The following is an 11,550-nucleotide window of genomic DNA, read 5'->3' as shown; positions in this document are numbered from 1 at the left end:
AATCAACTTAAAGACACAAAACAGTCGTTTTAGTCGATTTATATTAAAAAAAAAAGTGGATTTGTTTTTCATTTTAACAAAAATGTTTTACAGATTTTTAAATAAAATTTTTTTTTTTAATAATAATCCTTTTCGAAGGGTTAAAGTTGAAATTCTTAGAAATAATTAAATTTCAAAAGATATTGTTAATTTTCAAACAATTATTAAATTTTACAGAACTAAAAATAATTTATCAAACAATTTTTGGAAAACATTTTTTAAATTTAATTCAATTTTCAAAGATTTAAAATTGAGATTTTTGAAATTAATTGAAACTTTAAGTGTTTTGTAATTAAAATTTTAGATGATTTCACTAAAAATTTATTAGAAAATGCGGACAAAATACAATAATTTCAAAATCATTTTTAATTGAAAAATGGTTTCAGATAGTTGAATTTTCAAAGAATATTATTAAAATAGTTAAAAATAATTGAATTTTCTTAGAGTTATAATTGAAATTATTAAATTTCAAAAAAAAAAAAAATTTCGATGGAAAATTTTAGAAATTTTAGATGCTTTTAAATTCAAATTATTGAAAATTCAATTAATTTTGAATTCAAATTTTTGAGAATAATGAAATTTTATTTGATTTTAAATTTGGAAAATAATTGAATTTCAGTTCATTTTGAATTGAAAATTTTGGGAAATAATTGAATTTTAATTGAAATTTTGGATAATAATTTAATTTAAGTTCATTTTTGATTGAAAATTTGGATAATTAATTTTGAATAGAAATTTTAGAAAATAATTGAATTTTATTTCATTTTAAATTGAAAACTTGGTAAATAATTAAATTTTAAATTGAAAATTTTGGATAATTATTGAATTTTAATTGATTTTGAATTAAAATTTCGGGTAATAATTGAATTTTATTTTTTTTTGAATTGAAATTTTTAAAAAATAATTCAATTTTATTCTGATATTTTTTTAAAATTATAAACAATTGTTAAATTTCATAAAAATTTTAATTGACAAATAATTTTGATATAATTGAATTTGTGATGTATTTAATTAAAATTATTAAAAATAATTAATTTAGTGAAGAATCATTTTAGTTCATTTGTTAAATAATTGAATTGAAGAAGATCTGAAGAAGATCTACATTTTATACAAAAAAAATGTATTTTATTTACATTTTTTTCAAATGTAAAAAAAATGTCGCATTTTATTAAAATAAGTCGATAAAAGTCGTATTTTTGAAAAAAGTCGGAAAAAGTCGTATAATCCGAGGCCTGTAAACATATAATTTTCATTATTATCATTTAATATGTTATAATATTCTAATAAATTAAATTATTATTAATAATATTAATCTTTAATTTCTTTATAACAAATAATTAAATCCTCAATTTGGCGCGCTTGCGCGCGTTTAATTTTGCTAGTTAGCTTAATAATTAGTTAATTAATTTTTTTACTACGAAAATTTAACCTGGTAATAAATGTATTAAAGTTTATTTTAAAGCTGAAATAAAGCATAAAAGTGGGTGAGCGAATTTACCCGCAATGAGCGAAATAACCCCGTTTTACGGTACGTTATTTAGTTAATTAATTTATTTACAGAGAAAATTTGACAAAAAATTATTTTCTCATCGTGATATTTTTTTTTTGAGCTACCAATAAATTTTTTACAAATAAAATTTTAAAAAAATTATTTTCTCATGGTGAAATTTTTTCTGTGCTACGAGTAATTTTTTTTGTTAATTATATTCTCATCGTGATATTTTTTTAGGTCACAAATAATTGTCTTGAAAAAATTTTTTTTACTACGAAAATTTAACAAAAAAATTATTTTTTAATGGTAATATTTTTTTTGGCCAACAAATTTTTTTTTGTCAAATTTTCGTTAAAAATAATTAATTAACGAATTATTAAGTATGACATTATGTTATTAATAATTATTTATGACATTAATTATTTATTAAGTTAATTATTTGTCATATTTAAAATAAAATATCTAATAAAATCAAATTTTTCAAATGTTTCCGCGCTGCGCTGATGGCTCAGCTCTGGACTTAAGTTCGCTCAACGCCACAGGGAGGGCGAACATCATAACTGTTTCTCGCAGTTGAGGTGCCATTAGATTAGTATATAAGCAGTGATCGAAAATTTTTTTTTTGTCGAAATTTTTTTCTGCCCGATGTCTCTCCTTTATTGGACTTGAGACAAATTCTTTTTTGGAAGAAATGGTTTCACTAATATTTTGATGACCATTTTTTTATTTTAATTTAAATATTAAAAATAAAATAATAATAATAACTATTAAAAAATAATAAAAATAAATTTTTTTTAAATTATTGATTTTTTAAATTATTATTAAAATTTTTAATATTGGATATTGGACTTACTAAATTACTAAATAAATAATATTAAAATAATTTTTGCAACATCGTAAACGACGTAGTAAACGACGTAGTTTGCTACTATGTCGTTTTCTACGTCGTTTACTACGTCGCAAACTACTTAGAATACGACGTCGTAAACGAGGTCGGAATTTTCAACTGGGTAGAAACCATATCGGAAACTATATGGGAAAATACATCTTTGCCTGTCCCAATTTCCAACATCGATTCCTGTATAGTTTCCGATATAGCATCCCATATGGTTCCCGATATAGTTTCCTATATGAATTTAGATAACGTTTCAGATGTAGGCTACAATCTATGTTCCGATGTCGGAATTTTCGATAGGGTATAATAATAAAGGAAAATGTTGCTAAATTTAAATTATTTTATACATTTCATTTATTTATATTTTATAAATTTTGTTATTTAATTTTCTTTGAAAGTGCTTGTGAAAGTGTAAAATAAAGTTTAATGATTCAAATTGTAATTAAACAATTTTTACTACGTTTTAATCAATTTTTTAATTTTTCAAATGTTTAACGACTGAAGTTTATAATATTAAGATTAAAATTAATCATAACAACATTTCTTATTTTAAATTATTATTATAAATATTAATGATGTAGTAAATAACTTAAAGAATGTTAATTTAATTTAATTCCAATAAATAATAAATTTTCACCATTGATAAATAGTGTTTAACGATTATAAATTTCAACTTAAGCTTAGTTATACCTGATCTATCTTATCTATAATCTTTGATAATGATTTATTAAATTAATAAAATATTTTTACAGAACTTTCGAAAAAATTCATCAGGAGTTTGCAAAGCAGGCTATTACCAATTTCACTGAAGATCGAAATATACTTAAAAAATCCTTCCACGATTTAATCTTCATTGTTAGTTGTCAGTGCTAATAAAGGCAGTCTTGAAAGTCTAACATTATTTTATTGTGAGTAAAAATTTCATAATTTTTTTACCTACTCTCATACTTTCATCTATTTAGGCGACAACACTTAAAAATTGCTTAAAAATTTAATTGTTTTTGTTTATTTCTTTTCTTGCAATTATTTTCCTTATTGGAAAATTATTTTTTTTCTATATTTGTAATATATTTGTTTTAATTAAATAAGTCTTTATTTCATTCAATTATCTGAAATATCCCTCATAGCACCGGATATTTGAGGTTATCCCTGGGATATCCTACGGATATCTATTTGTTTGCGGCGGTTTGGATATCCTTAATTATCCGGTGCCGTGAGGGATTTTTTTTATATTTAAATATTTCAAAAATATTTAAAAATAAACTTTTCGAAAGTTTTTCTTTCTTTACAATTTTTTAAAACTTTAGTTTTGTAAAATTTCCCTATTTGCTTTTAATTATTTCATTTTTGAAATATTCTTTAAGTTTTAAATTTATTATTATTAAAGATAAAGGTTATGACTTGAAAATAATTTTTCAATATAATTATCAATAATATATTGCGTTTTTCTGGAAATGCTTCCGTTCATTTTGTTAATTTCTTTCTGAAATTTCAAAAAATTATTTACATACATTAATTTTTTATGTTTGATAGTTATTGCTTCATTTTATTAAAAAAATATTTGAAAAGAACCTTTTTTTGTTTCTTTTACTGACTTACGTGTTTTCTATTTGTTTTGTTTTTTTTAATAAGTTTTCATTTAGGAGCAATTAGTAATATATTATTAATAATTATAATATTTTAATTTTCAGATACAGCGATACGGGAAAATTGTTTCTCCATAAAGGACAGATGTATAAATATTTTAAGAAAGAATAATGTTTAATTGATACAAATAAAATTTAACACAGCTTTTGAATTTATTTTTCAGTTACTTAACCTTCCTCCTGCAACTACCTTAAAAATTTGAATTTTATATTGTTTAAAATAATTATTTAATTTTTCAACTTTTTTTTATCTTTCTATACTTTAATTAACAAGAAAAATCCAATCAAACTGTAAAACTCACTTTAAATAATTTAATCCGGTCCATATATAATATTTATTCTGTAAATTTTATTGCTTATATTAGACGATACATTATTAAAAAAAAATTTTTTTAGGTTTAAAGCAAGCTTATTTTGCAACCTTGCAGCAACCTTGCTGCAAGCTTATCGCGCAAGATTACCGAGTAATATTGCTGTAATCTTACTGTGCAATCTTACATTTCAATCTTACTAGAAGCTTATGGCAAGCTTACCGTGCAAGTTTACCGAGCAATATTGCGATAATATTACCGTGCAATCTTGTAGTAATCTTACACTGCAATATTGCGGTAACCTTCTGGCAAGGTTACCGTGTAAGCTTGGGTCAAGTGGGACATTTTAAGCTTGCGGCAAGCTTACAGTGCAAGGTTGGCAATATTACGCGGCAAGCTTGCCGCAAGGTTGCTGCAAGCTTACGTGCTATCTGGGACTGATAGTTTTCACAAGAGACGTGAATCTTCCTGAAGATAAATCGTTTATTCTTCCCATGGTTTCGAATAATTATGCGTCCGCAATGCTTTGTCTTTAGAAGAAAATAAGTTAAGTTGTTTTTTGCGCTCAACACGAATCCAGTGCCCTGAACGCTTCACCACGTCAGGTTTTTGAGAAAAATGAGGTTGAAAATCCTAAAAAACGTTTTTGTCAATTTTTAAAAAATTATAGGACTAAATCATTACGTGATATAAACTTCGCTATTATCAGAAATTAGGGCTTGAATTATGACCTTTCAAATGATCTCTCATTGTCAGCCGACTCATTTACATGAACCTTTAAAACAGGGGGACATTTTTTGTCGAGGGCTACAACAGCTTAAAGATACTAAGTATAACAAAGACCTGCAAATTAAAAATTTTTCTGTAAAATGAATGAGACTTACTTTTTCCAAAGGGAATTTTTGCGCTGAACATGATTCCGGAGTCCAAAACGCTCTATCATGCCAGGGTTTAAAAAAATATGGTTGAAATCTCTGGCTAAAAAAATCGTTTTTGAGGGACTTCAACCCTATTTTTTTAAACTTTGGCGTGATAGAGCGTTTCGAACCCCGGGATCATGTTCAGCGCAAAAATCCCCTTCGGAAGAACTAGGTCCATTCAAATGAGTCGGCTTAGGACTCATTTGAGAGGCCATGATTCAAGCTCTAATTTATGATAATTGCGATGTTTATATAACGTTAGGATTTTGCTCTTCAATTTTTAAAGAATTGCCAAAAATGCTGTTTTTATAAGTTTTAATCTCAATTTTTTCAAAAATATGACGTGATGGTGCATTTGCATAATAGATTATGTTACGAAAGAAAGTTCAATATTTCTATATTTGTTTAAACTCAAGCTTTAAAGTAAACTTAGTTAATATTAATATTAATTGTTTAATTTAATATTAAATTTTGATAAATGTAACAGTTCTTTTCTTTTTCAATTTAATTAACCACGTAAAGCGTTAAGAACTCGTTTGCTGTTTATTAATTGCTGCTGCAATAACTATTTAGTTTGTAATACTTGATTTTTGATTTTTCATTTTTTACAATTTAAATTATTACAACATTAACTGACTTTTTATCAATTCATGTTAGGTTGTTGTCTTGTAATGTTTCAGTAAATTACAGTTTGTACTTTATAAGAGACACGATAGTAACCTGTACAAAGTCATTATATTATTTAAATAAAAAATTTTTTATTAAAGCGTGCTCTTTCTTTTTCTTATAATTTATACTTTTAATTTCAGTTAAAATAATTCTTTTTAATATTATTATTTTTTAATATTATTATAAAATACAAAAAATTAAAAATTTTTGTATTTAGTTACATGAAAATTAAAATATACGTTGAAGATTTTTAAATTTTTGAACTTTTTAAAAATAATACAATAATCTCTGTCAAGATTATTTTCATTTCATGAATACTTTACTTCCTCATGAAGTTTTCTTCGTAAACAGTTTATCAAATCAATACTAAAAGTCATATCTTTCAAAAAAATTCTGTTTTAAAATATCAGTAACTTCGTAACATTTTACACATTCGGTTTAAAAATAAGTCAATAGATGCGGTTTTAAATATTCTATAAATTACATCAATTTCAAAACTTGAGAAAATTTGAAAATTTATTATTTCCCTATTAAAGAAATATTATAAGTAAAGGTTAAAATTTTCGATTGTGATTCTTCGATTTGTGTCAAATAAAAAATTAGGGATAATTTTATCAAACTAAATAAAATATTAAAAACCGCTACCAAGTTAAAGTATGAAAGTTAAAGTTTGAATTTTAGTTTAATTTATTCTTATATATATATATATATATATATATATATATATATATATATGTTACACGAGGAACCTTTTAACAAAAAATAACAATTTTCATTTGTTATTTCTATTTCTGTCAGCTGCTGCTAGTTTGTAGGTTATGAGTAGGTAAATACATAAAATTTTATCAAATAATTTAAACAAAAAGTATTTCATGTTGATCTTTTTAATTTCTAATCAAATTAATCAACTACTTTATTTGTCATAATAATTACAAACTAATTATTTAAAAATTTTAGATTCCGAAGCAATGCCGCGCACAAAACCTATAACCTACAAGCAGCAAGAAATTATGGTGGGATTTTTAGAAGAAAATAACACATTATTGACTAAAAAATTTACAAAATTTTTATCTAGAGACCTTTACAATCGACAGTGGGAGGAATTAACTCAGTTACTAAATGACTTAGGCAAAGGTGAAAATGAAAGAAGTGCTGTAAAATGGCAAAAGGTAAAGATAAATTTTTCTTGAAATTTAATTAAAATACCATATATTCACACGTTTATATGGGACGCATGAATATATTCTAAAGTAAATTTGTTAGAATGTTGATTTGATAGATTTTTATTCTGTAGAATACTTCTTGAGCAGAATATTTTATTGTTAGAATATTAGTTTTGCAGAATTTCTATTTTCTTCGTTTCTCAAGGTTGCAGAATTTTTATTGAGACAAATTTAATTTACTAGAAATTCAGTTTGATCGAATAATCGTTTGGCAGAAATTCAGTTTGATCGAATTTTATTTTGAGCGAATCGTTCTTTCGTATAATTTTTATTTTGTAGAATAGTATTGTAAATGAATCTTAACTTTTGCAGAAAAGAAATTTGATAGAAATCTATTTAAATAGAATACTTGTTTGTTCGAATTTTAATTTGGCAGAAATTCAATTTGTTCGAATTTTAATTTGACAGAAACTTTATTTCATCGAATTTTAATTTGCCAGAAACTCAATTTGATCGAATTTTAATTTGACAGAAATTGAATATGATCAAATTTTTATTTATAGCCGAAATTCAGTATGATCGAATGTTAATTTGGCAGAAATTCAATTTGATCAAATTTTAATTTGTCAGAAGTTCAATTTTAATTCAATTCAATATTAATTTAAAAGAATCTTAATTCTGCAGAAAAGAAATTTGATAGAAATCTTTTTTATTAGAATATGCATTTGTTCGAATTTTAATTTGTCAGAAATCTTATTTGGTAGATTTTTAATTTGGTACATAGAAAGATTTCGGCGAGAAATTTAAAATTGACCAATCACAACATTCTTGATAATTTCTGATTGGTCAGTTTTAAAATTTGCACTGAAATATTTCTGTCAAATTGATTTTCGACCATTTGGATTTTCTGTAAAATAAAAATTCGAAAAAATGCATATTCTGAAAAAAATAAAATAAAAAAAATAATAAAAAATAAATTCTGATGATAAAATAGATTTCTATCAAATTTCTTTTCTGCAAAATTGAGATTCTTTTAATGATGTACGTGAGTGTTATTCGGAAATTATAAAACAAGGTTTTTTTCTATCTACATTTTCTGCAAAGTTAGGAATCGATTTACTACGGATTTATTGAATTATAATGATTTTAAATTATGAACATTTAACGTTGATTCTTATGGAGATAGTCTAAAATTCGTCATTTTATTTCAAAAAAATATTGATAGAAATCCAAATGAATTTATATTTTTTGAAAAATAAGTGCAGGAAGACAAAACAAATCCTCTCCAATCAAAATTTCACAAAGTTTTCAGAGAAATATTGCAAATTTAAAGAAAATATCACCAAAAAATTGGTTTAATTTCAAGTGAAGGCCAATGCATTAGTGTTATGCACTAATTTATATATATATATATGGGACGTTCCACGTCAACAAGGACAGGCTTCTGCCCAAAAATGGTTTTGACGGATTTCAATGTTCTAGGGATTAAAAAATTCGTAAATTTCTATACTTTCGAATGCCGAGTGGCGTTTTTCAAAATTTTAAATGGCGGCTCCATTATGGCGCATAAATGGCAGTAAGTTTGAAAATTTAAAAATAAATTTGTGAATTAAACGTCTTAAAGAATTCCATTCAATCTAAAACACCTCATACAACAGTTTTTGGGGTCGCTGAATGCAAATATAATGTTAGTTTTCCAAAATTCAAAATGGCGAATTCAAAATGGCGGTAAAAATTTTTAAAATTGATCAAAATGGCTTAAAACTTATTTCTCAGGGGTTTTTTGGGTCGCTTATTATGAATTTAAAGTTATTTTTAATAAATAAGCAAAAATAAAATAAATTTTAAAATGGTGGATCCAAAATGGCGGACAAATTTTTTTAAAAACGCTCGAAATTAATTGAAACTCTATTCTAGAGGGTTTTCTTGGCCGCTAATTACGAATTTAAAGTTATTTTTAATAAATAAGCAAAAATAAAATAAATTCCAAAATGGCGAATACAAAATGGCGGACAAATTTTTAAAAACGCTCGAAATTAATTGAAATTCTATTCTAAGGGGTTTTCATGGCCGCTGATTACGAATTTAATGTTATTTTTATTAAATAAGCAAAAATAAAATAAATTCCAAAATGGCAGATCCAAAATGGCGGACAAATTTTTTTAAAAACGCACGAAAATGATTGAAACTCTTTCCTAGGGAGTTTTCCTGGCCGCTGATTACGAATTTAAAGTTATTTTTAATAAATAAGCAAACATAAAATAAATTCCAAAATGGCGGACAAAAATTTAAAAAACGCTTGAGATTAATTAAAACTTTTCGGTATTCCCGAAAAGGACTGATTGTAGTTTAAATTGAAGATTTTGGAATTATGCAAACTGGTAGTCCTGAAAACGACTGATTGTAGTTTAAATTAACGATTTTGGAATTATGCTAACTTGTAGTCCTGAAAAAGACTGATTGTAGTTTAAATTAAAGCCAAAATAATGTGAACGAGCTAGGATAGTTTTTACAGTGGTGGGGATACGCGGCGTGGTAGGACCCAGCAACGCGCTGATTGGTCCGCCCGAGTCACATGATTTCTAGAACATGTCCATATATGGTCATATAAGAAGCGACTAATTGTGGAATAAAACTGGATCAATAGGTTTACTTTGTGACTGGCAATATTATTAAAAAAATTTAATTACCATTATTTTATTATTAATATGTGAAATCATTAAATTACAATTGAAGCCAGATCGACAAGCTCCGGTTCGATAAGACTGTTTCCTTCGGTTGCAAACTAGGAAAAGTAGAGAGCATAGTGAGGTTCTGCAGTGTCTGTCAGTAACGTATACCTAAAAGGATATTTGTGCCCGATGTACTTCATATACATAACCGGAAAAATAAATTTGTATTTTTTTTTGTTTATCAATAATTTATTATTAATTAATTTCATTATATTCTATTATTAATAATACTATTCGACAATTATTAATTTTTAAAAATTTCAAGTTCCAAAGAAAGATGTACATGCATAAAATACTATGTACGGCTCTCTTTGTTTTCATTTTTACGTTCGGCAAGAAAAACCACCTAGAATAGAGATTCAATCATTTTTGGTCGTTTTTAAAATCTTTGTCCGCCATTTTGCAATTTATTTTATGTTTGCTTATTTATTAAAAATAACTTTAAATTTGTAATCAGCGGCCAGGAAAACTCCCTAGGAAAGAGTTTCAATCATTTTCGAGCGTTTTTAAAAAAATTTGTCCGCCATTTTGGATCTGCCATTTTGGAATTTATTTTATTTTTGCTTATTTAATAAAAATAACATTAAATTCGTAATCAGCGGCCATGAAAACCCCTTAGAATAGAATTTCAATTAATTTCGAGCGTTTTTAAAAATTTGTCCTCCATTTTGGATTCGCCATTTTGGAATTTATTTTATTTTTGCTTATTTATTAAAAATAACTTTAAATTCGTAATTAGCGGCCAAGAAAACCCTCTAGAATAGAGTTTCAATTAATTTCGAGCGTTTTTAAAAAAATTTGTCCGCCATTTTGGATCCACCATTTTAAAATTTATTTTATTTTTGCTTATTTATTAAAAATAACATTAAATTCGTAATTAGCGGCCAAGAAAACCCTCTAGAATAGAGTTTCAATTAATTTCGAGCGTTTTTAAAAAAATTTGTCCGCCATTTTGGATCCACCATTTTAAAATTTATTTTATTTTTGCTTATTTATTAAAAATAACTTTAAATTCATAATAAGCGACCCAAAAAACCCCTGAGAAATAAGTTTTAAGCCATTTTGATCAATTTTAAAAATTTTTACCGCCATTTTGAATTCGCCATTTTGAATTTTGGAAAACTAACATTATATTTGCATTCAGCGACCCCAAAAACTGTTGTATGAGGTGTTTTAGATTGAATGGAATTCTTTAAGACGTTTAATTCACAAATTTATTTTTAAATTTTCAAACTTACTGCCATTTATGCGCCATAATGGAGCCGCCATTTAAAATTTTGGAAAACGCCACTCGGCATTCGAAAGTATAGAAATTTACGAATTTTTTAATCCCTAGAACATTGAAATCCGTCAAAACCATTTTTGGGCAGAAGCCTGTCCTTGTTGACGTGGAACGTCCCATATATATATATAATAGTTAAAAAATAAGTATAATTTGCCAATTTTGATAATGAGATGATCATATCAACAAACATTCCATTATTTTATATTTTTTAAATAATTTAATTTAGAATACACTACCGTCCGAAATTGTGCGAACTCTGCTTTTTCAACAACTATAAAACTGTTCAAATCTTCAAAAATATTAAAACTAAAATTTTTTCCTCTTTATTTTATTAAAGCTAATAAAATTCTGAAAGAAATGACACCTTGACAAAGAGAATATGTTAATTTTTCAATTAG

Source organism: Leptopilina boulardi, unplaced genomic scaffold (assembly GCF_019393585.1).
Source record: "Leptopilina boulardi isolate dan_hultmark-lab unplaced genomic scaffold, ZJU_Lbou_2.1 LbouV2_373, whole genome shotgun sequence".
Lineage (NCBI taxonomy): Eukaryota > Metazoa > Arthropoda > Insecta > Hymenoptera > Figitidae > Leptopilina > Leptopilina boulardi.
This window is presented reverse-complemented; position numbering follows the sequence as displayed.